Raw genomic sequence first — 27,005 nt, forward strand, 5'->3', positions numbered from 1 at the left:
GCACTGGGGACACATTAATGAACAAGTAACGCCATCCGGTTAAAAGAGCACGATGTAAGAGGGACTACAGACACAATTAAATAAAAGTTCGTATGCTGTGAAAAATACTCAGTGCTATGAGAACTTAAATTAAGAAGATCTCCCTTTGGGATCAGAAAACTGTCTTCCCAGAGCAGGGGATATTTAACCTATTTTTTAAAAATGAGTAGACATCAGGCAGAGGAGACTCAGGATCCTATGCACTCGATTACTTATAACTAACTCCTTTTGCTAAAGAACATCACACGACGGGTATGCGATTTGGGAAAAGCTTTACAAAACAGACCCATTTAAGATGAGCTCTGAAACACACGTAGTAATTTACAAGCAGAATACATGATTAAAGACCAAATTGAGTGGCATAATACAGAAAACTACTTCCATTTTAGAGCAAAATATAGCTTGCTTCTATTGATGATCAATGAAGAATCGGGGCTTGAACTGGGCTTTGAAGAATTAGCAAATTTAATAAGGTAAAATAACATTCAGGGCACACTGAACACAGACTACAGTGTAAACACTGCAGGTACAGAGCTAGAAAAGGAATTTTTATGATACATGAAAGACTGTATGGTTTGAGAAGTTCCTGGAAGGGAGGTTATTTGGATAAATTGAATAAAGTCATTGTAGATGGCTTTGAGGGCCACAATGACCGGATTACACTTAATCTAACAGCAGTAAGAACTCATTGTCTGTTGCTGTCTTCTGTCTCAACTTCAGTGTTGTGAAGTATGTCTAAGACCTGTCACATTACGAAAGTTATGAATTCTAGATCTGGTATGGGAATGGATGTGGTCAGGAACTGGGCATCTTACAGAGCACCAAGATAAGTATCAAGCCTAAATTCTGGGAGTTACAATGAGGAACAATGTGCAGACTCACTGCATTAATTTCTATTTGGCTGAGTCTTTTTTTTTTTTTTAAGATTTTATTTATTTATTTGGGAGAGAGAGAGCACAAGCAGAGAGAGCAGGAGAGGCAGAACAGGAGAGGCAGAAGGAGAAGTAGACTCCCTGCTGAGCAGGGAGCCTACCATGGGCTCAGTCCCAAGACCCTGGGATCATTACCTGAACTGAAAGCAGATACTTAAAAACAGAGCCACCCAGGTGCCCCATGAGTCTTTTTTTTTTTTTTAAGATTTTTTATTTATTTCAGAAAGAGAGAGAGAGAAAGAGAATGTGAGAGGGGGGAGGGGGCAGAGAAAGAGGGAAAGAGAATCTCAGGCAGGTTCCATGCTCAGCACAGAACCAGACGTGGGGCTCAATCCGTGACCCTGAGATCATGACCTGAGACAGAATCAAGAGTTGGATGCTTAACTGACTGAACCAACCAGGGCCCTATTTGGATGAGTCTTAAAACTCCTTTCATGATGCACAGTTTCTGATTCCCTGTATATGACAGTAAGTCTCTGCCAATTCAGGTTCCAGTGATTAAAATACAGTAAGGAGAGAGAACATACAAAAGTTATTGAGTTAAAATAAATGAAATTAGTTTTCTTCTGCAAATTGGCATAGTATTAATCTTAATTAAAATAAAATCCAACCTAGCATAACAAATAGCATGGAGGACAAGGGGAGATGGAGAGGAGAAGGGAGTTGAGGGAAATTGGAAGGGGAGGTGAACCATGAGAGACTATGGACTCTGAAAAACGATCTGAGAATTTTGAAGGGGTGGGGGGTGGGAGGTTGGGGGCACCAGGTGGTGGGTATTGTAGAGGGCACAGATTGCATGGAGCACTGGGTGTGGTGCAAAAATAATGAATACTGTTATGCTGAAAAAATAAAAAAAAAAATTAAAAAAAAAATAAAAAATAAAATCCAACCTATATCTAAAACATTTCAAATCAAATAAAGGAAAGGATTATCTAAAGAGACAAAGTGGGTGATAACTAAACCAAAAGTCAACCTCAAAGTTTCTGTTAACATTTAGTTCTAATAAGTTATGCTTTTTTCCTACTATTAACTCTTCACATATACCTCATTTATTTACCTGTAAGTAAAACCAAAGAAGATTAAGAATTATATGGAGAAATCTTAATCTCAATTTAGCATTCCCCAAGAAATTTAATCACTCAGAAAATATTGAGGTTATCTGTTTGTATAACTTGATTTATATTTTTAGATTTTGAAAAAGTATATGATTTTAATTCATGATTTCATACTGCCATGAAATTAATGGCCACCTTTCTACTGCCCAGATTTTGAAATTTTACTTTATTTCAACATCCGGTGCCTTCTGAAGGTTCTGAGACAGCTTAATGAAATAAAGATTCACCAGGTCTATTGCCAATATTTGTCTACATACGTGGATTAATTACACTAAGTGTGGCCTAGGTTGCATTATGCTGTCAACAGCTGCTACCTCTTGTTTTGGGTTTCCCTGCAAATTCCACAAATCCACATGACAACTGAAAGGTCCTTTGAATTGGTCATTTTCTTGGGAAACTGACATGTTTAGTTTGTATAAACATTTCATTCATTCAAGACATTAACTTAGTCATTCAGCCCATATTTGGTAAATACATCCCAGAGACTGGTTTTCAACAATTTACTAAAACACTTAATGCTTCCACTGAGATGTCTTACCTAATGCGCTTAGATATAGAAAAATGTGTTTGAACTGCCTAACAACTACCCAAGTGACCTAAGAATTCAATTGTACCAAATTCAAAAATTTGTTGAACATTCTAAGTTTACTGAAGTGCAGCCAACCATATAACAAAATAAGTAGAGAAGAGTTATTATCTTATTCTTGTGAAAGTGAAAATTTGGCACTGGATAATAATGGAATTGAAAGTTATACAGGGAAAACAAAAGTCCAGAAATTTCCTTAGCACAAAAAGTAGCTAAAATCCAAATATTATTTTCAGAATTTTGGGGTTTTTTTTAGATTCCACATACAAGTGATACCATACAGTATTTTTCTCTCTATATATAATTTCACTTAGCATAATGCCATCCAGATTCATTCATGTTGTCCCAAATGGCAGGATTTCTTTCTTTATTATGGCTAAATAAAAGTCCGTTGTATATACCACATTTTTTTTTATCCAACCATCCACTGAAGAACATTTAGGTTGTTCCCATATCTTTGCTACTGTGAATAATGTTGCAATGATGGTAAGAGTGCAGATATATCACTTCAAGATACTGACTTCATTTCCTGTGGTTATTTACCCTAGAGTGGGATTGCTGGATTATACAGTAGTTGTATTTTTAATTTTTTGAAGAACCACTATATTGTTTTCCATTAAATGGTTGTACAATTTACATTCCCACCAATAGTACATAACAATTCTCTTTTCTTTGCCAATCTTTGTAATCCTTGCCAATACTTGTAATCTCTTGTGTTGCTGTTGTTTTTTATAGTAGCCCTCCTTATACATGTGAAGAGATACCACAAAGTGGTTTTGATTTTCATTTCTCTGATGATTTGAGATGCTGAGCACCCTTTCATGAATCTATGGGCCATTTGGTATGTCTTCTTCAGAAAAATATCTATTAATATCCTTTGTTCATTTTTAAATTGGATGACCTATTTTTGCTATTGACTTGCATGAGTTCTTTACATAGTTTGGATATTCACCCATTATCAGATATACGATTTGCAAATATTTTCTTCCATTCTGTAGGCTGCCTTTTAAATTTATCATTTCCTTTGCTGCACAGATGCTCTTTAATTTAGTCCCACTTATTTATTTTAACTTTTGTTGTGTATACTTTTTGGTGTCTTACCCAAAAAAATCATTACCAAGACCAATGTAAAGGATTTTCCCCTGTTTTCTTCTAGGAGTTTTAGGATCTGAGGTCTTACAACTAAGTCATCAATCCACTTTAATTTTTACAAATGGTATAAGATAGGGGTTCATTTTCATTCTTTCACATGTGGACATCCAGTTTTCCCAATATCATTTACTGAAGAGAATATCATTCCCCATGTGTGTTCCTGACACCCTTGTCGAAATTAGTTGACTATATATGAGTGGATTTATTTCTGGGCTCTCTACCCTGTTCCACTGGCCTACATGCATTTTTTTTAATGCCGGTATCATACATTTTGATTACCATAACTAAGTAATACATTCTAAATCAGGAAAGTATGACGCCTCTGGCTTTGTTTCCTTTCTCAAAATTGCTCTGCCTATTCAGGGTTAAGGGGGTGAGTGGGGGAATAAGGTCAGAAAAACTGTATCTATGGAACCAAGCCAGACCCACAGCAGTGGACGGCTAAAAGGGCAAAGCTGACCAGGGGCAACTATTTTAACAATGAAATTAAGACTCTGACCAGTCACAAGTAAATCAGAAAGCTCCTAACTGTTCTGCTGATCAGAGACCCTCAGAAGGGCCTTCCATGTCCCAGGTCAATCGTATTCCTAAAGAACAGAAAGAAAGCAGAAACAAAATCCCCCTAAATTTTCTTCACTTTAGGTCCAGAGAACTTCCACTGAGTAAAATCAAGCAACAAGTTCACAAACAAAAATACCAAACTCAAGAAACCCAGTTTTTATGATTGAGAGCCAGAAGAAACAACTGACAATATTTTTACTCCCAAGTATTATTTGTATAGAAACTACAGGGAAAAAATAATAGAACTGCTGTGCATAAGCTGTTTTAATAACAAACAAATAGAGCATAATTACGAAGTTGGCCAATCAATACAATACTGTTAGAAATAAACAAATTTAGAGGAGAAAGAACCCCTACCTATGAAATTTATAGTTGTTAAAAGGTTACCAATAAAAGGGAAGAAAATAACCAACTGATTAAAAAGGAGATTAGAAGCAATTAGTTGTACTAGAAAATATGTCCAAAAATTACCTTCAATATAGCATAGAGAAACAAGGAATTGAAATGTGAGAGGAATGTTAAAAGACATAAAGAATAGAAGGAAAAGATCTAAAATACATCTCACTGGAATGTCAAAAAGGAAAAGTGAATGGAGAAAAAGTGGTATCCAAAGAGATAATGGATACAAAATTTCCAGAACTGATAAAAAATGTGAACCCATCAATCCAGGCAGTACATATTCCAGGTGGAATAAATGAAACGAAATAAAACAAAAAAGTCTAAGCTCTAAAATATTATTTTTAAAAACTCTAAAAATATAGAAGATAAAATTAAAAGCACCTTCAGAGACAAGCCAGAATACTCACAAAATTATGGCAATTAGAAAAATAGCAGACTTCTCAACAACAATAGAAGTCAGAAGGCAGCAGAACAGGATCTTTAAAAGGTCAAGAAAAAAAACAAAATTTTGTGCCCCATGAAAGTATCTTTTGCTAGATGATAATGATGATAAAAAGAATGATGATAAAATAAAATATTTTAAGTATAAGAACAGAGTTCACTACCAAGAGACCTCAGTAAATGAACCTCCAAAGACTGTATTTCAGGAAGAATAAATAAAGGATACTGGAAGGACAATCTAATGTGCAGCAAAGACAATGATAAGCCTGCATTTTTTTAATGCAAGCAAACACTTTTTTAAAATATTAATTATCATAATACTTTTTAATTTGTAGAATTAAAAAAAAAAAAAACAGAGGTGGACTTCCCCTCCAAACATCATGGAGGAACAAGGACCAGATTTACCTTGCTGCCTTAACCAAATAAAAAACTGGAAAAAATAAATAAAACATCATTTCACAACAGGCAAAGCAGAATATTCCCTGGGAGGAAGAGAAAAATGAGGTAATTCCTATGACTGCCCTACTTTACTGCCTGCAGAGACTTTTTCAGCACAGAAAAAGATAAACTAAGCAGTGTCACTGAACTGAAGAGACAGGGATGGTAGTCCAGGAAGGCCAAAGTGGCTAGAATTCCAAGGAATTATACAGTTGATTGGATGTGTAGAAAATGTAATTAAACAGCTATTACAAATAAAACTTCCTATGTTCAAGAAAGTAGAAAATGCTGCAAAGGGTACAAGAATGCCTCCTGAAAGGGGCATGCGGGTGGGTGCTGAGACAGTGTTAATGCAGCTCTCTGGAACACTGGAAGATGAGTGCCACCGGCTGTCCCAGCTGACTGCGAGTGCCATCAAAACTCAGGAGAGGATGTGCGGGGCACTGGGGATCCTGCATGACACCGGCTGCAGTTCACTCTTGGAGCAGGAATAAAAAAGCATTTTGGAACCAGAAGAAAAGCCTCTTCTTCATTCAGTGCCTCTTCAATGCCATTTACTGAAAAGCTTAACATTGTCCTACCTGGCAAAAGAGAAACACTCACAGGGCTCAGCTCCAGTATCACAAAGCAGGGCAAAAAAGGATGGATATGGAGAAAAGAGATAAATTGACAACCAGTACAAAGAGTATATAAAACATTTAAATCTCTTGATTTCCACCTCTGTTATGGAAGATTCAACTTGAAGTTTCACTATTAAAAAATAGAACTCTCTTGGGGTGCCTGGGTGGCTCAGTCGTTACATTTTTAAAAAGATCGTAGGATCCTGGGATGGAACCCCGCCTTGGGCTCCCTGTTCCATGGGAAGCCTGCCTCTCCCTCTCCAAATCCCCCTGCTTGTGTTGCCTTTCTCGCTGTCTCTCTCTCTGTGTCAAATAAATAAATAAAATCTTAAAAAAAAATAGAACTCTCTTTTAGCTTTTGATAAAAGGACAATGAAAATATAACTAATGAATAGAAGCTCAACTAACCTGAGGTTTTATTAGTAAAATGTCACATCTCTCTGTTTTTAGACTTAATTTGTGGGCTTATAGATAGCATAATTGAGATATCTTAGTAAAATATATGTTATCTAATCCAAACTACCAGATATATTACATATATAAAATAATATACATCTCTCATTATATTCATAAAATGGCTTATTTACAAGTATGTATATGCACACACATACCTCACCATATTAGTTATCAAAGAAATACAAACTGAAGCAAAAATTAAGCACAAATTTTTTACCCCTCAACTGACAAAAAATAACTAACGTCCAATACTAGAGAGAGTATGGGAAAAGGGAAGGCTAAAAACTGATGAAGATAAGCGTCTCCAATTACACATTTATATATACTGCAAAACCTGCTATCAAGAATATAATCTAATTTTTAATTTGGTGGTTTGGTTGTGGAGGAGAATTTAGCTAAACAGTATTTGAAAAGTTCTCCATTTTTATGTCCAAAGAAAGAGTAAAGCAGTTTTTAAAAGCATCATGTGTGTGTTCATTCTTTCAAATCTCGATCAGTGACAAAAACACTTGACAATGGCAAAATGAGAATAATCACTAGTCAATTTGTAGAGCCACCTACTCCAAATTCTTTACACCCATTTTACAAAATGCATCTATCACAAATGGAAAACAATAGAAACTAAAGCACATAACTAAGTCATTATGGCATGTGCAGAGTTTTTATTTGATTCTAAAAATAATAGTTGATTATAGTATTTGTGATAATAGAAGTTCTCTAATAAAAATTAAAACCATCAATTTTAATTGAACCTCTATTCATTTTTAATTAGAGCTGCCTACAATGAGTAAATTAAATCAATGGAGTAAATTTTAAATGTAGTGAAATATAAAACAAATTAAGGTTAGACCTATAATCTACATACCCAGGAAGGTTTTCAGATACAAGGGAGAGTATCAGGAGTAAGTACTCTCTGCCTGTAATTTTCCATTCCTGAAGTAAGATGGAGCACCTGGCAAACTATGGTAGAATTCATCTAAATCTTTCTTACGGGTGTGATATGGTGACACCACCAGTTACCATAAGAGATGCTCTATTACAAGATTATGGTATTATGCATAAACTTAAACCGGAAGAAAAGCCCTAACAATAAGATGTATGAATACGTCATCAGCTATTGATTGGTGTGAATTCTTAATGAAGATGTAATCTACATTAATTTTTAAGAATATCTGAAGGGAGCCTGCTTCCTTCTCTCTCTCTCTCTCTGCCTGCTTCTCTGCCTACTTGTGATCTCTCTCTCTCTGTCAAATAAAGAAAGAAAGAAAGAATATCTGAACCTCAGCTTGCTCATCTATAAAACTGAAATGATAGTATCTTTTTGGACTGTTTTGAGGATTAGCTATACATATATATATATATATATATATATATACATACAATGTATATATACACATACACATATGACACAGTGAATGGGCATCCAATAAACATAGTTATTCCAATTGACAATAATGAAGTAATTTTAATACAGCATTACAGGTGGCACATAGGAGAGGACCTGCTATGCCATGTGGCTTCTTGCCTTCATGGTACTCACAGTCTACCAGAGAAGACAGATATAAATACGTAATTATAAATAACTAATAATGGAGCGCCTGGGTGGCTCAGTGGGTTAAAGCCTCTGCCTTCGGCTCAGGTCGTGATCCCAGGGTCCTGGGATCGAGCCCCACGTCGGGCTCTCTGCTCTGCGGGAAGCCTGCTTCCTCCCCCCTCTCTCTCTGCCTGCCTCTCTGCCTACTTGTGATGTCTCTCTCTCTCTGTCAAATAAATAAAAAAAATCTTTAAAAAAATAAATAAATAAATAAATAATAATTTCAAGCAGACAAATGCTATAGAAATTAGAGAATAATTATAGAGGATGTACTGCGCAATGCTTTTTACATATGTCATAGTATCGTTCCCATTCAAAGAAATGGGAGCATAGGTTGGGAAACACAGGCAGTCTGAATCCAAAGATAGCACTTTAAACTACTATCCAACACTATATTTAAAAAAAAAAAAAGTAGTACTCTACATACATTTTTTTATGATGTTATAATCATAATATCATTTTTTAAATCACACTGGCAGCAGTGCAGATGATGAATTGGAGAGGAATAAAACTGAACACAGGAGAGTATTGGAAGCATCCAAGTGAGAAATGATTAGTACTAGAACAAAGTCAGTCGTAGTAAGAATGAGAGAAGAAAACAAACTGACGAGCTGTTGAGGTAGAATTGTGACTAGACATGAGAGAGAGGGAAAGGGAAAGCTCAGCACACGGCCACCAGAGAGACCTGACTACCAAGCACTTTTATAACTGAAGATTTAACCAACCCTGACCCAGGAGAAAAGGCACAGGATTTCATTTCCACCCCTCCCCAGTCATTCCCACCCTTAGCTATAACATATGCATCACTGCTGCAGAGTTAACAAAATAGCATTGTATACCAATCAAATATTTAACCTATATTTAAAGAAAATCTCTGAAATCTTTCACTTAAAAAAAAACAAAAAATGATCTGGAATCTCTGTTTCAACAAAGAAATAGAATACTAAACTGACTTTTCATTTTTCACATATACATGGTACTCATTTGGTCCTTAGAATATCTTGATTGAACACACAAAAAAATGATGGCTACTGAATTCACAATCTGTTAACTAAAAACGAAAGTTAAGTAGCTTACCCAATGATAGAAGTAAAATTTCAGACCAATCCTCAGAAGAAAATTTTCAGGCATTACTTGATTGTGCAATTTTTTAATTAACAGCATTAGCTAGACAGACAATGGGTCTTTTCTTGGACTTTAGGGCTGCAGAATTCTATACAATTATGCATGCTTTAGCATGTAAAATGATTTAATTTACCTTTAAAATTCCAATATGAGGGGCACCTGGGTGGCTCAGTGGGTTAAAACCTCTGCTTTTGGCTCAGGTCGTGATCCCAGGGTCCTAGGATCGAGCCCCTCAAGGGGCTCTGTGCTCAGCAGGGAGCCTGCTTCCTCCCTTTCTCTCTGCCTGCCTCTCTGCCTACTTGTGATCTTGTGATAAAATCTTTAAAAAAAAAATTCTAAGAAATTAAGGAGTCCATCCCATTTACAATTGCACCCAAAACTATAAGATACCTAGGAATAAACCTAACCAAAGAGACTAAGAATCTATACACAGAAAACTATAAAGTACTCATGAAAGAAATTGAGGAAGACACAAAGAAATGGAAAAATGTTCCATGCTCCTGGATTGGAAGAATAAATATTATGAAAATGTCTATGCTACCTAAAGCAATCTACACATTTATTGCAATTCCTATCAAAGTACCATCCATTTTTTTCAAAGAAATGGAACAAATAATCCTAAAATTTATATGGAACCAGAAAAGACCTCGAATAGCCAAAGCAATATTGAAAAAGAAAGCCAAAGTTGGTGGCATCACAATTCCGGACTTCAAGCTCTATTACAAAGCTGTCATCATCAAGACAGCATGGTACTGGCACAAAAACAGACACATAGATCAATGGAACAGAATAGAGAGCCCAGAAATGGACCCTCAACTCTATGGTCAACTCATCTTCGACAAAGCAGGAAAGAATGTCCAATGGAACAAAGACAGCCTCTTCAATAAATGGTGTTGGGAAAATTGGACAGCCACATGCAGAAAAATGAAATTGGATCATTTCCTTACACCACACACGAAAATAGACTCAAAATGGATGAAGGATCTCAATGTGAGAAAGGAATCCATCAAAATCCTTGAGGAGAACACAGGCAGCAACCTCTTCGACCTCAGCCGCAGCAACATCTTCCTAGGAACATCACCAAAGGCAAGGGAAGCAAGGGCAAAAATGAACTATTGGGATTTTATCAAGATCAAAAGCTTTTGCACAGCAAAGGAAACAGTGAACAAAACCAAAAGACAACTGACAGAATGGGAGAAGATATTTGCAAATGACATATCAGATAAAGGGCTAGTGTCCAAAATCTATAAAGAACTTAGCAAACTCAACACCCAAAGAACAAATAATCCAATCAAGAAATGGGCAGAGGACATGAACAGACATTTCTGCAAAGAAGACATCCAGATGGCCAACAGACACATGAAAAAGTGCTCTGTATCACTCGGCATCAGGGAAATACAAATCAAAACCACAATGAGATATCACCTCACACCAGTCAGAATGGCTAAAATGAACAAGTCAGGAAATGACAGATGCTGGCGAGGATGCAGAGAAAGGGGAACCCTCCTACACTGTTGGTGGGAATGCAAGCTGGTGCAACCACTCTGGAAAACAGCATGGAGGTTCCTCAAAATGTTGAAAATAGAACTACCCTATGACCCAGCAATTGCACTGCTGGGTATTTACCCTAAAGATACGAACGTAGTGATCCGAAGGGGCACGTGCACCCGAATGTTTATAGCAGCAATGTCTACAATAGCCAAACTATGGAAAGAACCTAGATGTCCATCAACAGACGAATGGATAAAGAAGATGTGGTATATATACACAATGGAATACTATGCAGCCATCAAAAGAAATGAAATCTTGCCATTTGCGACGACGTGGATGGAACTAGAGGGTATCATGCTTAGCGAAATAAGTCAGTCGGAGAAAGACAACTATCATATGATCTCCCTGATATGAGGGAGAGGAGATGCAACATGGGGGGTTAAGGGGGTAGGAGAAGAGTAAAGGAAACAAGATGGGATTGGGAGGGAGACAAACCATAAGTGACTCTTAATCTCACAAAACAAACTGAGGGTTGATGGGGGGAGGGGGGTTGGGGGGGGGTGGGGTTATGGATATTGGGGAGGGTATGTGCTATGGTGAGTGCTGTGAAGTGTGTAAACCTGGCGATTCACAGACCTGTACCCCTGGGGATAAAAATATATGTTTATAAAAAATAAAATTAAAAAAAAAAAGAAAAACAATTCCAATATGAGGGGCACCTGGGTGGCTCAGTCAGTTAAGTGTCTCACTTTTGAATACAGCTCAGGTCACAATCTCAGGGTCATGAGATTGAGCCCTGAGTCCAGCTCTGTGCTCAGCCTGGAATATGCTTGAGATTCTCTCCCTCTCCCTCTCTCTCTCAAATAAATAAATCTTTTTTTAAAAAAATTCCAAAATGAAAGTTGGAGAAGCAAAATACAATATATTCTGTTCTTTGACATTTTGGTCAAATTTGTTAAAAAATTAAATCAAAATGAAAAATCTAAAAGTTTCTTTTTTTACTCAAATTATCTGAGAAGTGAAACAATTTGTGACGGTTTTACCTGGAATGCAGTCACTATAGTTAGAAATACACATGAAATACAATATGCGGTACTTTATTTTAGATAAATTATTATAATTTTTTAAAGATTTTATTTATTTATTTGTCAGAGAGAGAGCACACACAAGCAGGCAGAGTGGCAGGCAGAGGCAGAGAGAAGCAAGCTCCCTGCAGAGCAAGGAGTCCAATGCGGGAATCTATCCCAGGACCCTGGGATCATGGCCTAAGCCAAAGGCAGTGGCTTAACTGACTGAGCTACCCAGGCATCCCTAGACAAATTATTATTTTGTTAATATTATTGTCTTTCTATCCTCTCCCAATTCTGAGGACAGTGGACTGAGTTCAGTGGAGCCTGAGGCTAAAATTAACAAGAGGGAAGATGGAGGGCAGAGATGGGGTATAGAAATCTGTCTGCAGAACCATCAAAGTAAGAAAGAGAAAGAAAGAGAAATCAAGAAGTAGAGTCAATGTCGGAATTATAAATACACTAGATCAGAGCTCTCAAACTTTTTGATCTTGGACTCTCTCTACACTCTTCAAAATTACCAAGAATCCCAAAGAACTTTTATTTGTGTTGGTTATATCCATTGATATTTACCGTCTGGGATATTAAAACTAGGAAGTTTTGAAAATATTTAATAATTCATTTAAAAATAACGATAAGCCCATATCATGCAAGCATAAACAATGTACTTGTGAAAAATAATTATATTTTCCCAAACAAAAAAAAAATCATTGTTTTACATTTCTGCAAATCTCTTTAAAGTCTGGCTTATTAGAAATCAACTAGCTTCTCATATTTCTTTCTGCATTCAATCTGTCTCTATATCATATCTATGAAGCCTCTGTACACCCATAAGAGAATGGATAATTCAAAAGGCAAATAACGTTTTTGAATTTATTATGGAAATAGTTTTAACATCACAAACTCCTTTGATAGGGTCTTGAGGATCCCAGAGGTCCTAAGTCCTAGGACCATACTTTGCAAATGACTGCCTTAGACAAACATATTTTAGAAGGTAGCAAATAAAAGTGATTTGCAGACCAGCGTAAAAACAAAGCCCATAAGCATAGTGGCTCTTCTTATGTCTCTGTCCCTTATGAATTTGGGGCTTCAATAGAACTAGAATTTCAATGGAGCCAAGCCTGTAGAGACCATTATCCATTATCTTATCTCCAAGCATAAATATAGAATCAACTCTATAGAATTTCCTCCAGATAATCATGGCACTGAAAGCACCAGCAGGAAAAACTGCTTTTGCCTGCATAAAACATAGAGTGTCCTGACAAGCTAATAGTAAACACCTACTGAAATAATTACATAATCAAGATTAGGTCATGGCTTTACTTCAATACAATAGCTATGGTAAGATAATGGAAAGCACTGCTTATGGACAGTTCTCTTTCCTGAAGAGCTATAACATAGATAACCACACATTTAAAACAGTATGAAGATACTACTTTCTGGAGACAGAATACGAAACAAAAGCCTCTTAAAGTCTCCCCCAACTTATGAGTTCTTGAGTATTTTTATCCCATTGAAATGGGCTCTGATACATCTGACATTTCCCCCTTCACACACTTTTCTAATTGATGTACAAAAATTGCTGTAAATATCCATTTATATAGTTTTCCTCGTTTTTACTTCTAATCCTTCTGTTTTCAGTGTTTGCGTGCCACTTCCAGGCCCTACTCTGATTCCGCTTTCATCCGATTATATTTAGTGTTCCCCACATCTCTCCACACATCTATATGTGAGTTTACATTCTGAAAAACAAAAATATAATTAAATGTCACACATTCTTGTGCATTATAAAGACAATAGCAACCCAAACTATGAATAAGCTGAAAGAGAGGGAAAACATAATGACTTCCAAAGACAAACAATTGTGAAATAGACACTTGCATATTACCTCAAGGGCAAAAGCACTTAAGTTATTTCAATACTTTAGGTTCTGCTTGTATCATCAACCACCCACTTGTTCTCTCTCAATCTATAAACCTTGGGGAGGGAGAAATAATGATAAATTGAAACTTTCCCTGGATAAATACATCTGAATGACTTCGTAAAGACACACACACAAAAAAAAAAAAATTAAGAAGGTGGTAAATAAGGCTTTTTCATTTAAAAGGAAAAAAAATATATCAAAGAATAGAGTTTAACTCTTGTATAATACAGTCAGTTACAGCATTCTAAATCAGCCAAGGGCTGTAACTAGGCAACATGATTCTTCCCTGTGCTCAAAAAGGGGGCCGCCAAGCATCAGTAGCCTCATTGCTCACTGAAAGCTTTGACAAGTTTCCACCATATTTTATATAATTGTAGCAGAGGGAGTGCCAGATTAGATCTGATTTGCTGTCATAATGGGATTTTTCCCACATAAGCTAATGATGCAAAGCTATATTTAACCCCCCAAAAGTCACCCTCAAGCACTTACTGTATATTCTGATTGCTTCTCATATCGAGAATTGGACAAGTAGCAATTTTTCTGCTACTGAATATGACAAAAGCAAAGGTTTAATAGGTAGATTTTTTTTCTCCTGATGAGTTCCATTATAAATTTAGCTACATATTCCAAATATGTTCACTGACGTCTCTCACCAAATTGAGAAGATCAAGAAAGTCTGTTACTTTGAGTTCATACCCATTGGTATATGCGAGTCGCTTCTCTTGCCCCAGCCTACTCTAGTTGGCTGAATATGCTGTTAATTTCCCACCTTTAGGCTGGGCACCACTCTAACCCTAGGTCACAGAGAAGTTTGGGAGCATTTAAGGCATTTGTCTTCACCGACCTCTATCTAAGGAGATGGATTATATCTCTTGAATCCTATTTCAAACTGGATATTTCTACCATCCCAAGTCATGCCATAACTTGAAACAAGATACCATCACTGGCAAGAAACTTCTGATGTGGCCACTCACACACCTACACGATGGAACCTTCTATATATTGGCTCCAATCCAAATCTGTGTGTGAGCTTGCCACGTCTTTTGGAAATTTGTGTTGGCACCCGGAGAATTAGATCAGTTCTACACACAAGATTCTAGCATGCCTCCTAGCTGAGCTCCCATGCATAAAACTACAATGCTAACAGTATCAGCCTATGGGCCACTACCATTTAGTAATTCTCTTTCCAAACAACCAATCATCACCTATACAGTAGTCCCTCCTTATCCGCAGGGCATACATCCCAAGACCCCAGCAGATGCTTGAAATGTAGATAGTACCAAACCCTATATATATGCCATTTTTTTTAACTGTACATAGATACTTATGTATCTTTATGGTAAAGTTTAATTTATAAGTTAGAGACAGTATGATATTAACATTAATAACTAATAATAAAACAAAACAATTATAATAATATACTTTAATGAAAGTTATGTGAATAGGTCTCTCTCTTTCTCACATATGTTATTGTATTCCATTCACCCTTCTTATGATGATGTGAGATGGTAAAATGTCAATGTGAGGGGATAAAGTGAGGTGAGTGACCTAAACATTGGGGCATACTGTCAGGCTGCCACTCACCTTCTGACAACAGGTCAGAAGGAAGACCATCTGCTTCTAGACCACAGCTGAATACAGGAAACTGAAAGTGAAACTGCAGATAAGGGGGGACAGCTGTACTACCTCTCTATAGTTTCAATCCCTGACCTACCATTTTCTGGTTTTATGACCTTAGTTAAGTTACTTAAAGCTATTTTAAGTCTTAGTTTCCTCACCTAGAAAATAAGAACAAGCATACCCAGTTCACAGCATAATTATTAAGTAAATGTCTTATTATCATTAAATAATTATTTTCTTATACAGAAACAAAAAAAACAAACTTGTATCAACAGGACATTTCCTTTTTGGGGATCTCACAGACTTTTCAACCTTGGGCTAAAGAAAACTTAGTTAACCAGCAAGTATGAACAAAAGTGACTATACCTACAGCACTCGTGAGTAAGATCTTGTAAGAGTTTCATCTTTTTTTTTTTTTCAGAAAAACATTTTATGTAGTGCATAAAGTTCATAAACCAGAAACCTATAAATCAAGACTTAATGGTTTATCTCAGATAAATAGGTAAATGATGTAGATAGAGGGACAGGTATAGACAGATCTATCTGAGAGTCCATTCACCTTGAAAAGACAGTAGCACTGCCCTTTGTACATTATAATTCATCGACTTCAGAGGTCCCAACATTAGGTCAACAGGTTCAAGGTTGATGATATAATCCAATAACATGGCATTATACAAAAGAGTGTTATTCAGGAGCAGATAACCAAAGATCACGACCCTATCACAGCTGAAAAAAAACAGGTTTATCTCCTACTCTAAGGTATCTGATTCCTTCATAAGTAAGGAAGCAAATTAGCTTAAAGAAAAATTAATGACACTCCCCTGTACTGCCTCCTTTCTGCTCAGATTGTCCTGGATCAACAATCCAATGTTAGCTAAACATCTTTTGGCTTTTCCTTCTCACTTCCATCAAAATTACTAGTCCCGAATCACCATGCCCAAAGTGCTTAATGAGTAATTGGAAATCGAATCCTATAAGCCTGCTCAGGTGAAGGTGGCAATGATGAATAGTAGTTTGCTCTACCTTTCTCACAGAGAAAAATCAGAAAATCTTGGGTTTGGGAAATCTCAGCCACAACCACAGGCAGTGTGAGCGTTCAGGGCATTAACAATGCAAGGAAAATCAGAGTTTTTAGATGGAAGCAGCCTTTAGTGTCTTCCTTTACAATATACTAGGAGTATAAAACCTTAGGGCTACAGGCAAGCTTAAGAGGCATCAAGTCCAACTATACAGTCATGCTGCATGAAATTTTCATGAGCCCTGCAAAATTTTGTCAAGTGGTACCTTTCACTGCTGAAAATACTAAAGCCTATAGCATTCTCATCAAGGGGTCATCTTGGCCCTGTGTGATTAAACTCCAACATTCATATTTATAATTTCATATTTTAAAATATATGTATTTCAATATTTTTTAAATTTCTGTGATTTTCTTTTTTTCTCTTTTTCAAGATTTTATTTATTTGACAGAGAGAGAGACAGCAAGAGAGGGAATACAAGCAGGGGGAGTGGGAGAGGGAGAAGCAGGCTCCCCACCAAGCAGGGAGCCGTCAATCCCAGGGGACCACGATTTGAGCCTAAGGCAGATGCCTAACAACAAAGCCACCCAGGCACCCCTATATATTCTCAATTTTTGAACGAGTCTGATTGTTAAAACATTCCACTTACACTGAGCTAAACAGAGCCTTCTGTTGTTCCTACTGGCTTACTGGTAAGTCACAGCTTAGCCCCTGGCTCCTTTCAGAAAAAAAACATAGTCACATAATAGCTACTTTCATGTTTGAAAACAGTTGTCAGATCATTCTCCTCCCTGGAAAAACATCTTTAATTTCTGTGAGTCTTCAAAAAACAATGTTTCAAAGCCCTTACTAGTACTATCACTCAATTTCTATATTCCTCGTCACACTGTTCGAGGTGTTTTCTGTTAAGTTTAGAATTTAGTGAGATGTGAACCTCTCGACATCTCAAGAAAGACCTACAACTAAGACTGGCTTTTGCTCTTGCTGTTGCACAGCCAAACCATATTATGGACCCATACTGAAGTTTCAACTGTTCTCTCAAATATTATTGTTTGCATGTGCTATAAATAAACCATTTTATTCTTTCTGTGTTTGAAAAGATAGATTTTTGTGCTCGTATTCAGGATCTTACCTTTGTTCCTATTAACTTTCATTGATAAAGATGTCCATTTCCCCAACTCAGCAAAATCCTTCTAGTCTCTGATTTTAACTTCTGATGTATTTGTTATTCTTAATTATTCACCACCTATATTATTTTGCAAAGAACTGATGAACTTTCTGACCAACACAAGGCCCTACAACAAACTGCTATAAGATTCACTGTTAACATCAGTCCATTTAATCACTTCCTATGTATAGCTTTAGACTTAAACACAAATCCAAAGCCTAAGCTTAATTCCTCTTTTCAGTGTGAGAGATGCGACATTTTTACAGTTGTTACTTAATGCAATGCCTCTATACCATGTCTAAAGCGACACCAACACAGGACAATATCCCATCATCTCAGCTACCCAATTCCCAAAGTTAAATGTGCTTTGGAATCTAAAACTCCCCGTACATGCTCACTCCTAATCCAAAGTAGATTTATCCCATTATATGTTTCCTAGAAAATAACAGGAAATATAAGATAGTCATATAAAAAAAAAATGTGCTCTGGGATGCCTGGGTGGCTAAGTCAGTTAGGCATCCAATTCTTGATTTCCGCTCAGGTCATGATCTCAGGGCTGTGGCGCTGAACCCACCTTGGTCTCCGTGCTCAGCAAGGAGTCAGCTTGAGATTCTCTCTCCCTCTCTCCCTCTGCCCCTCCCCCTGCTAACTCATATGCATGCTCTCTCGCTCTCTAAAATAAATAAATTTCAAAAAAATATGTTCTGGAATCAAATAAATCTGACCTCTAATTCCAATTCTGCCCATTACTAACTGATTACAGGCAAGTTATTTAACCTCTCTAGGCCTACCAGTCTCATCGGTCAAATGGGGATTATAAAATTAATGCACACAAAACATGTGGAACAAAGCATGTAGAATAATTCTTGACTCAAAGCAAGTGCTACTAAGTAGTTGCACCCATTATTAGTATTAATATTAAAAAAGAAGCTTTATTTTTAAGATTTTGATAAAATATCTTGAGTTGAAACAACAGAAAAATGAAACCCATCCATTAGTCTTTACTGTGGATTCATCCACTTCCAACTGTAACCTTTGATTTGGGGAGGTTGTTTGCATTGACAATCCTCCCTGTGAGCCAAAAATGAAAAAGTAGCCTCTGAATATAACAATGAATCTGCCACCTTCTAATAGATACTCTTGGGATTCTTCAAATTGACTGTCTCCATCCTCCTCTCCCCAGCTCCATAAACTTCTACATAGAGGTACCAGGAACAATGAAAATATAGATTTTTTTTCCCTTGAGACTGCATGTGCCCTCTCCCTTTCAGTCTACCCACCTACTACAAATAATGAGCTATCTTATGCAAATCACTCTGCACATAATTCCCATAGTTACAAATTTTACTTCTTAAAATTAAAAGGAATTATTTGGGGGGTAGGAAAGGAATAAATGAAACAAGGTGGGATCAGGAGGGAGACAAACCATAAGAGACTCTTAATCTCGCAAAAGAAACTGAGGGTTGCCAGGGGGAAGAGGGGTAGGGAGAGGGTGGTTGAGTTATGGACACTGGGGAAGGTATGTGCTATGGTGAGTGCTGTGAAGTGTAAACCTGGCGATTCACAGACCTGTACCCCTGGGGCTAATAATACATTATATGTTAATAAAAAAATTTAAAATGTTTTTAACAATTAAAAGGAATTGTTTTCAGGGGGAAAGAAGTTTGGCTGCTTCATACTAGTTTTCTACTCGTCTACTAATACATTCCAAAAAGACTTTCTTGCATAATGTCACTTCTCCCTATCCCAAAATTCTTATTATTCCTGAAACCATCCTGGAGGACTTCATTATTTTCCTTACTATAGATTATAGATATCATAGATATCATTCCATGTCAACAAATGAAGAATGATGTTTTAAATAGTATTGTGTTTTTTGCCTACATCATAACTTATTTAACCAATTCGTATTATTATACATTTAAGGTATTTCTAAATTTTTATTACAACAAATAATACTGTAATAAGTAATCCAGTACATATACACTTAGGCCAGTTTTTTAATATTTCCTTATAAAGCTTATTCAAAGTAGAAGTGAAAGAAAAAGAACAGATGGGACAAAGAAGAATGCAATTCTTTTTTTTCTTTTTTTTTTTTTTAAGATTTTATTTATTTATTTGACAGAGAGAGAGAAAGTGAGAGAGGAAATACAAGCAGGGGCAGAGGGAGAGGGAGAAGCAGGTTTCCTGCTGAGCAGGGAGCCCGATGTGGGGCTGGATCCCAGGACCCTGGGATCATGACCTGAGGCAAAGGCAGGCACTTGACAACTGAGCCACCTAGGTGCCCCAAGAATGTAATTCTTAATGGTGATACATTTTTACCATATTTCCAGAAAGTCTGAGAAAAATCTGCATCCCTATCAATAATTCATGAGAATGTCTATATTGCAAAAACCTCACCAACACTGAGCATTATAATTTTTTTTTTTACTGTTTGCCAATTCAATAGGTAAATTCTTGCACTTCTGAAAGATGTGCAAAGACTTGTCTTTGAGGATAGGGATTATTCATTCCTGTGTCTCAAAAATTAATGTATGGTATTTTAGTCACTTAGCAAAGTTAGTATTTAGAAAAGTTAAAGTCAATTGACATATTTTTAAGCTCACTGGTTCCCTCTAGAATGGAATGATTTCTTTTAAATTATGGATTTCCTCTGTCTGGGTCACCACAGTATATCTCAAGACACTAAAACAGTGCTTGGCATATAGCAGTTGCTAATAAATATACATTGAATGAATGAAAACAATGAATCTGAATTAATCTATTGGAAAATGTGTCCCATGTAAAAGAAAACATCTGCCTTGTTAATTATAATAATAAGTATCCATAAGAATAATTGTTCAGCAAACTTTTAAAATGGGCCTCAAACAGAGAAACCCAGGATACTTATTTAGAGGTGAACAGACTAAAGTCAGAACTGGGCAGCATGAGGCAATGCTCGAAATAGCAGTCCAAGACTTGACCAGAACCTAACATACAAACCAGCTTTCAGCTAGGCATAAGGGAAAAACGTACAGTATTCCAATAGTGGTTTTAGATTTTCCTATCAGTGAGTGATTCCCTTATCCCCTTGTCCCTCTTCATCTCTGTCCCTGTCCCTTCCCTGCCTCTCTCTTTCCCCCAACCACAAGATGGTGGTGGCCTCTGCTGAACTCTTGGCCAAGGTGCTGAAAACATCTTTCTGTAACTGAGAAAGTCAGATTTCCCTTAAGGGACTTTTAAGGTGCCCTGGTACTCTTATTTGGGAATAGTAACCCTACTTTGGGAACAATTCCAGAATATCTAGTCCAAATAACTCTCAGGAGCATACTGAAAAGCTCTGGAAAATATGATCAGTTTCTAATAATTTAAGAAAAAAGGATTGTGTAACAAAATCAAACAAGTTAGGGCTTTACGAACTTCAGAAACAAATGGGAATCCATATAGTAGTGGTATGGCCTTTTTTTGTTAAGCTAGTAAAGCAAGGATACTTGACTAGATCAGGGACTATTTAGCCCAGGAGAAAGAAGACTTCGAAGCAGACTGACAAACAATCTTCAAATATCTGAATGAATGACTATTAGCAAGAAAAAAAATCTTAACTCTATTTTTGGGCAATTCCAATGGGAGAAATCAAAAGTAATGGCTGTATGTTAGAGGGAGGCCATCTAGCAAGAGTGGGTTGCCTCCATTAATTCAACAAATGTGTCAGGTACTGCAAAGCACCAATGAACACCTGATCATTGCCCTATATTCTAGCAGGAGAGTATGAGTTCACATTAACCACATTTTGTATTAGTCATGAAGGGAGAAAGAAGTATTCCTACAAATACAGAATAAATTTAAATATCTAAAAGATTTCCAGTATTTACTTTTCTCCATTTACTGAAAGATTTTTACAGTTTTCAGGGTAAAATAATGGCATTAAAAATCTACAAGTTTCTTAATATTTATTTTCTTTTCTTAAAAGATTTTATTTATTCATTTGAGAAAAAGACAGAGAGAGAGAATGAGCAGGGGGAGAGGCAGAGGGAGAGGGAAAAGGAGGCTCCCCACTGAGCCAGGAGCCAGACATGGAGCTCGATCCCAGGACCCCTGGATCATGACCTGAGCCAAAGGCAGACGTTTAACCATCTGAGCCACCCAGGCGTCCCTCTCAACATTTATTTTCAATTGAGATAATACAGTAGATTGTAAGAATGCCTGCATAAGCCAAAATTCATTTCAAGTTTGTCCTTAAACATCCCTTAGTAGATTTGAAAGCAGTGTTACTATAAGAGGAAATTCAGATTTGAAAGGTTTCAATAGTCTATGTATTTCTACTACACTGTAAGTCAGACCATAGTCTAAAACACAGATGCCCACTACACTGTTCAATACGGTAGCCTTGGTTACATGTGGCTACTATTCATTTGAAACCAGGCTAGGAAGGACCTGAATTCTTCATTTTGTTTAATTTGAACTGCTTAACATTTCAAGAGCCATCATGTGGCTAGTTACCATCGTAGCAGCAGACTTCTAGAGACAGGTGAACAATAATATTTGTAAAGCAGAACCTTTCTAGAGAAAAGATTAAAGAGAAAAGAAATGATTGGTGAGATTGCAGCCATAAAATGAGAACTAACATACAGCTGTTTCTATGCAATTTCACTCAGTCAAATTGAATTCGGTAAGAGATTTCTGGAAAAGCACTTTAAACCCTATTGCAATGAAATTAGTAAGCTACACTCTGTATATAGGACAGCTTCCAAAAGAGAGTGATTAACTCCTTCTGTTTTCCTTAGATTTTTGCATTAAATTTCTTTTCTTGCATACTAAATGACACCTTTTCCTACATTTTTAACTTTCTAAAAATATATCTTTAGAGCTTAATTAACTTAGATCCAATGGGGTAGTAAAGAGTTACAAGTGGGTTCCCACCTAGTAGTAGAAAACAGAGATATCCGAAAACTATCTCAGAACTATATAAAATCCCTGGCTGAGCTGACAACACAATCACTCGGGTGACTCTAGGAAGAACAGTAAAATGATAAACTCAAACAGTAGTCTCCAAAGCAGAGGACCAAAGAGGTTAATTGGCATACAAAAAGAAAATAGAACTTCTATTTATATTTAACATCTTTTATTTAAAAAATGAGAAATCAAGCTTTACTAATTTAAGACTTGGAGAGACATCAATGCTCTTACTCAGTCCACATGTCATAAGACCATAACACTGGTAAGTCACTTGAGGTATCCTGAAGGAAAACTAGGAGTTCCCAGGTACCAATATCAACAGTGGTTAACTGGTTCCTTCATTTACTCTCAAATTTCAATGTGTTACCATTTAAGTGGATTTACAGAGTATATTATTTCATACTGTAAAATATTTACAATTCTTCAAAACGACATGGTGTGTGACCTGGAAAACCTTTTCCCACACAAAGATTTTCCGATTATCTCAAAGGGAACTCCTTGTTTCTAAACTCAAAGACTAGTTATGCATGACTCTTTAAAAAAAAAGAAAATGCCCCAAATTTGCTGTGATGACAAGTGGTTGTCAGTAGTGCCTGTGCAGCAGGTATTTTCAAAAGTACATCTAGGCTGTTCCTTTAAAGTAAAAGTGACAGTCTAACTATCCATTAGAAAGCCACCTGAAGTGAGCATTTTGAAAATGCATATTTGGAAATGTTTTCAGCATTATGCGGTTTTCGTTGCCAGAAACTATAAATACTCATTAACCATATAGTTTAAAGTTGGAAATAAAATTTCTTAATCTGTTTAAAATATTCCTCACAAAAGCGTGAGTGGACTTTTTAACCTATTCCCTTTAAAATATTAAAATTCCCAGCTTTCCCAATAGTTTGTAAGGACCAACTGACATCAGGTTAGATGAAAGACTGCCAGCTGAATTTTACAAAAACCTGTACAAAACTGAAGAATGAACCCTGCCTTTAGCAAACGTAGTCAACAAATTATTTCTTCAATTCGGAATGACATATCCTTGTGAGGCATATTTTTAACCATGACAGACATTAAAACAAAGTATAAAAATAAACTGAACTTAGAGACCTATAATCATTGCATTACTAAGTATTAAACTAAGATTTTAAAAAATGATGAAGCATAATTGTCAATCAGTTAATTTATTGTTATCATTAAAGATATAATATTTATAATACACAATATACATTAAAATATTATTTATCTTTATCTCAACCTAAGTTTTTAGTGAATATATAGAATATATAAATATAAGAAAAAACTCATATTTTCTAGATTAAAAATACACATATACTATGGATGGATACTTAGAGCATTTTTACTAGTAGAATATAATCAAAAAATTTCAAGGTCACTGTCCTACTTTATTAGTGATTTTTTAAAAATCCTTATAATGGAAACAAAGCAAAAGAAAACCTTTAAAACAAAAATGAATATCAATTTATTTTAGCGTTTTTTAATAAACTATTCTGTAAGAAAGGATTTGGTGTACTCAGCACAAACAATGATATGAAAATAGGCCAAGAATTATTTAAATGAATACTGACAACATGATCAAGTCCCTGTTGCAATGATCCAGACCACTTACAAAAACAGCCAGAACAATCCTACAATACAGTTCAGGATGTTGGTTCAGATCCTGTTTTACTTTGCCCTTCAAAAAATACTAAGTAGCTTCCTAGTTCCTGTAAGGACCCAAACTCACTGAGAAATTATTTTCTTCACAAATCATTCCATGCCCTTCTAAAATATTCCTGAGGCTTTTGTCATTGGTCACATGCCACTTACCTATTTCCAACATCAGACTCATTGTTCTGGTTTACAATACCCTGAAGGCTAAAAACTTAACACACCAGAAACATTTTAAAAGTGAAAAGTTTGCCTCAATAGAACTAAAATGTGTGACTTCCAGTAGCGTTTGTAAGAGAAGCGTATTAAACATTGGCAAGATAAAACCCACAATAAATATGATGAGTATCTCTGTTTCTAACGATATGGATATTCATCAAGATAGGCTCTTACACCCTACAAATGTCATGTTAACGACTTCCCAACATAAGCCAGTTTACACAGGAATCCTTGGGGTCCATAACAGAAAATATGTGACTGGAGGGCCAGTGAGATAAGAAATACCCAGGTGATTTTTCTGTTTTCCCAAGCACCCAAAAAAGTCAAGAGAAGCCAATTCCTCATCTCCAACTCACATCGGTACAGGGAAGGTCTGAAAGACCACTACTAGTCCCTCGACTGAGGATGTGGTATGGAATTATTGCAGATGCCTAGAATGACCAGCACCAACTACAGGAGCTTAAGGAAGCCCAGCAAAACAGTGTGAAGAGCTCCGTGGCAGTCCTGTATGAGTCGGACTACCCACCAAGGGCCTCTGGGGCCCAAGCCAGGACACCTATGTCTCCCACTCCCAATTCTAGCACCTGGCAAGGGAAGGGAGTGGAGAGATGTAGAGTCTAAGTCAAAATCTGCATTTTGTACGTTCACTGTTTATTGATGTTATTTTTGATCACTGATCCCCTTTTGACAACATTTTTAAATGAGATTCATTGAACTGTCAGTCTTGTAGAATACGTTTTCTCAGTTTTTCCTATAGGAATCTAATAAATATAATGCTCATATACACAATGCAAAATGTTACATATTTCAATGTAATCCTTCTTAGCCAGAACAGAGGACAACATTTTATCTTGAAATAATTTAGTGTATTTCAAAGCTTTAAAAAGACACAACACCCAGAAAATTAATCCTGGTACAATGAAAATAAATCACTCAGAAAGATAAAGAGATTCTTGCAATATAACCGCCTAGTCAAATAGATGTGCTGTAAGAAAAACAAATAAACAAACAAACAAATACACCAAGATTATTAGAGGCAAGCAGCAACTGTAACAAACTGAAAAGTGAATCCCGCCTTGCTTGTAGAAAGCCTGCCTATTCCAACCACCCAGGAGCACCAGTGAAACAAGGCTATACAGAAATAGTCACACTACAACACCCCTGCAGAAAAAATTCCACCCTGGCTAAAAGACAAACTTAAATGGTTATATGCTATTGGCATAGAGATAATAATCAGGCTAAAGATGTTCACTAGACCAGTGATTGAAATTCGTATCTTTAGAAATGCCAGAATGACCCAAAGGGAAGTGGCAACTCAGGAAAGTTCAAAATCAAAAGAACAAAGAGTGAAAGGAAGCAAAAAGAGGACCTTGAACTTCTATGAATTGACAAAACCGAAACATTTCACTTACATAATCTGAGTCCCAATTTGGGGGTGGGGGTAGTGAAGGAAATGAGGGCTGTGTTGAGGGTTGGTTTGTGGAGATGTACAGAAATGTGGGAGGGGATATGGGGATGTGTGGGACTGTACAGGGGGCACTAAGGAAGTGAGTGTTACAGGGGTATTTGTAGGGATGTGTGATGGATTTAGAGAGATGTAGGGAGTCATGAGGTTTTCTATAGGTTTTAGGGGGTAGGAAGGTTGAAGAATATTGTGGTAGAGCACTATGTATTGAATCATTATATTGTACACCTGAAACTAATGTAACACTGTCTATTAACTCTGCTGAAAGAAAAATAAAATAACAACAAATAACAAATAAAGAGCATATTAGATAGAAAAAATATACTATATAAAACCACCTTTTGCAAGAACAAAAAATTAAAATTGAAGATTTAAATTACTATATTTATGGCAATCTCCCCTGTATTTTAAATAAATTAAGCTGACTTTCCTCACAAGTCCATGGACTCAAAGTTGGGACAGTTCAAGTATTTATTTAGGATCAGAAGATTTATTGTACAGTTGTTTCACAGCATTTTGGGACCTGACAGATAGATTATTGAAAATGAAATCAGGATGTCATCACATTTCTTCTTTCAAACTACAAAAGACAAGTAACAGTCTTATTTCCAGAAGTATGATATCTTTGACTATTTTTTTAAACCAATCAGAGTCCCATGAAATCAAGCACAGATAAGAGATTAAAATTGGAAAAACATACACAAATACACATATTTCTTATCCTGGTCCCTGAATAGTTTTCTTTTGGTTCTCAAATTTGCCCTGCCATACTTTATCACTTTTCTAGCAGATGGCAGCATGTCTGAATGTACAGCATCAGTGTTTCAACAAGCATTATACTGCATAAAAATATGCATAATCTGGTGGACCCCTCCTGGGTTTCTCACTTCATGGTTATTTTAATTTCTAGCCCATTTTGAAGAATAGGGTCAGCCTTTGACTAATGCAAACTTTGGACATATTTTAAGTTTCAGCTTTCTCTTAGT

At 36.3% G+C, this 27,005-nt stretch overlaps 1 protein-coding gene across 1 annotated transcript in view; it reads right to left on the bottom strand.

The window, feature by feature from the left end:
• The window catches only part of GPR158 (G protein-coupled receptor 158), a 424,695-nt gene that overhangs the window by 365,721 nt on the left and 31,969 nt on the right, over positions 1 to 27,005 (bottom strand). The gene's annotated exons all lie outside the window — the stretch shown is intronic.

This window comes from Lutra lutra, chromosome 8 (genome assembly GCF_902655055.1).
Source record: "Lutra lutra chromosome 8, mLutLut1.2, whole genome shotgun sequence".
Classification (NCBI taxonomy): Eukaryota; Metazoa; Chordata; class Mammalia; order Carnivora; family Mustelidae; genus Lutra; species Lutra lutra.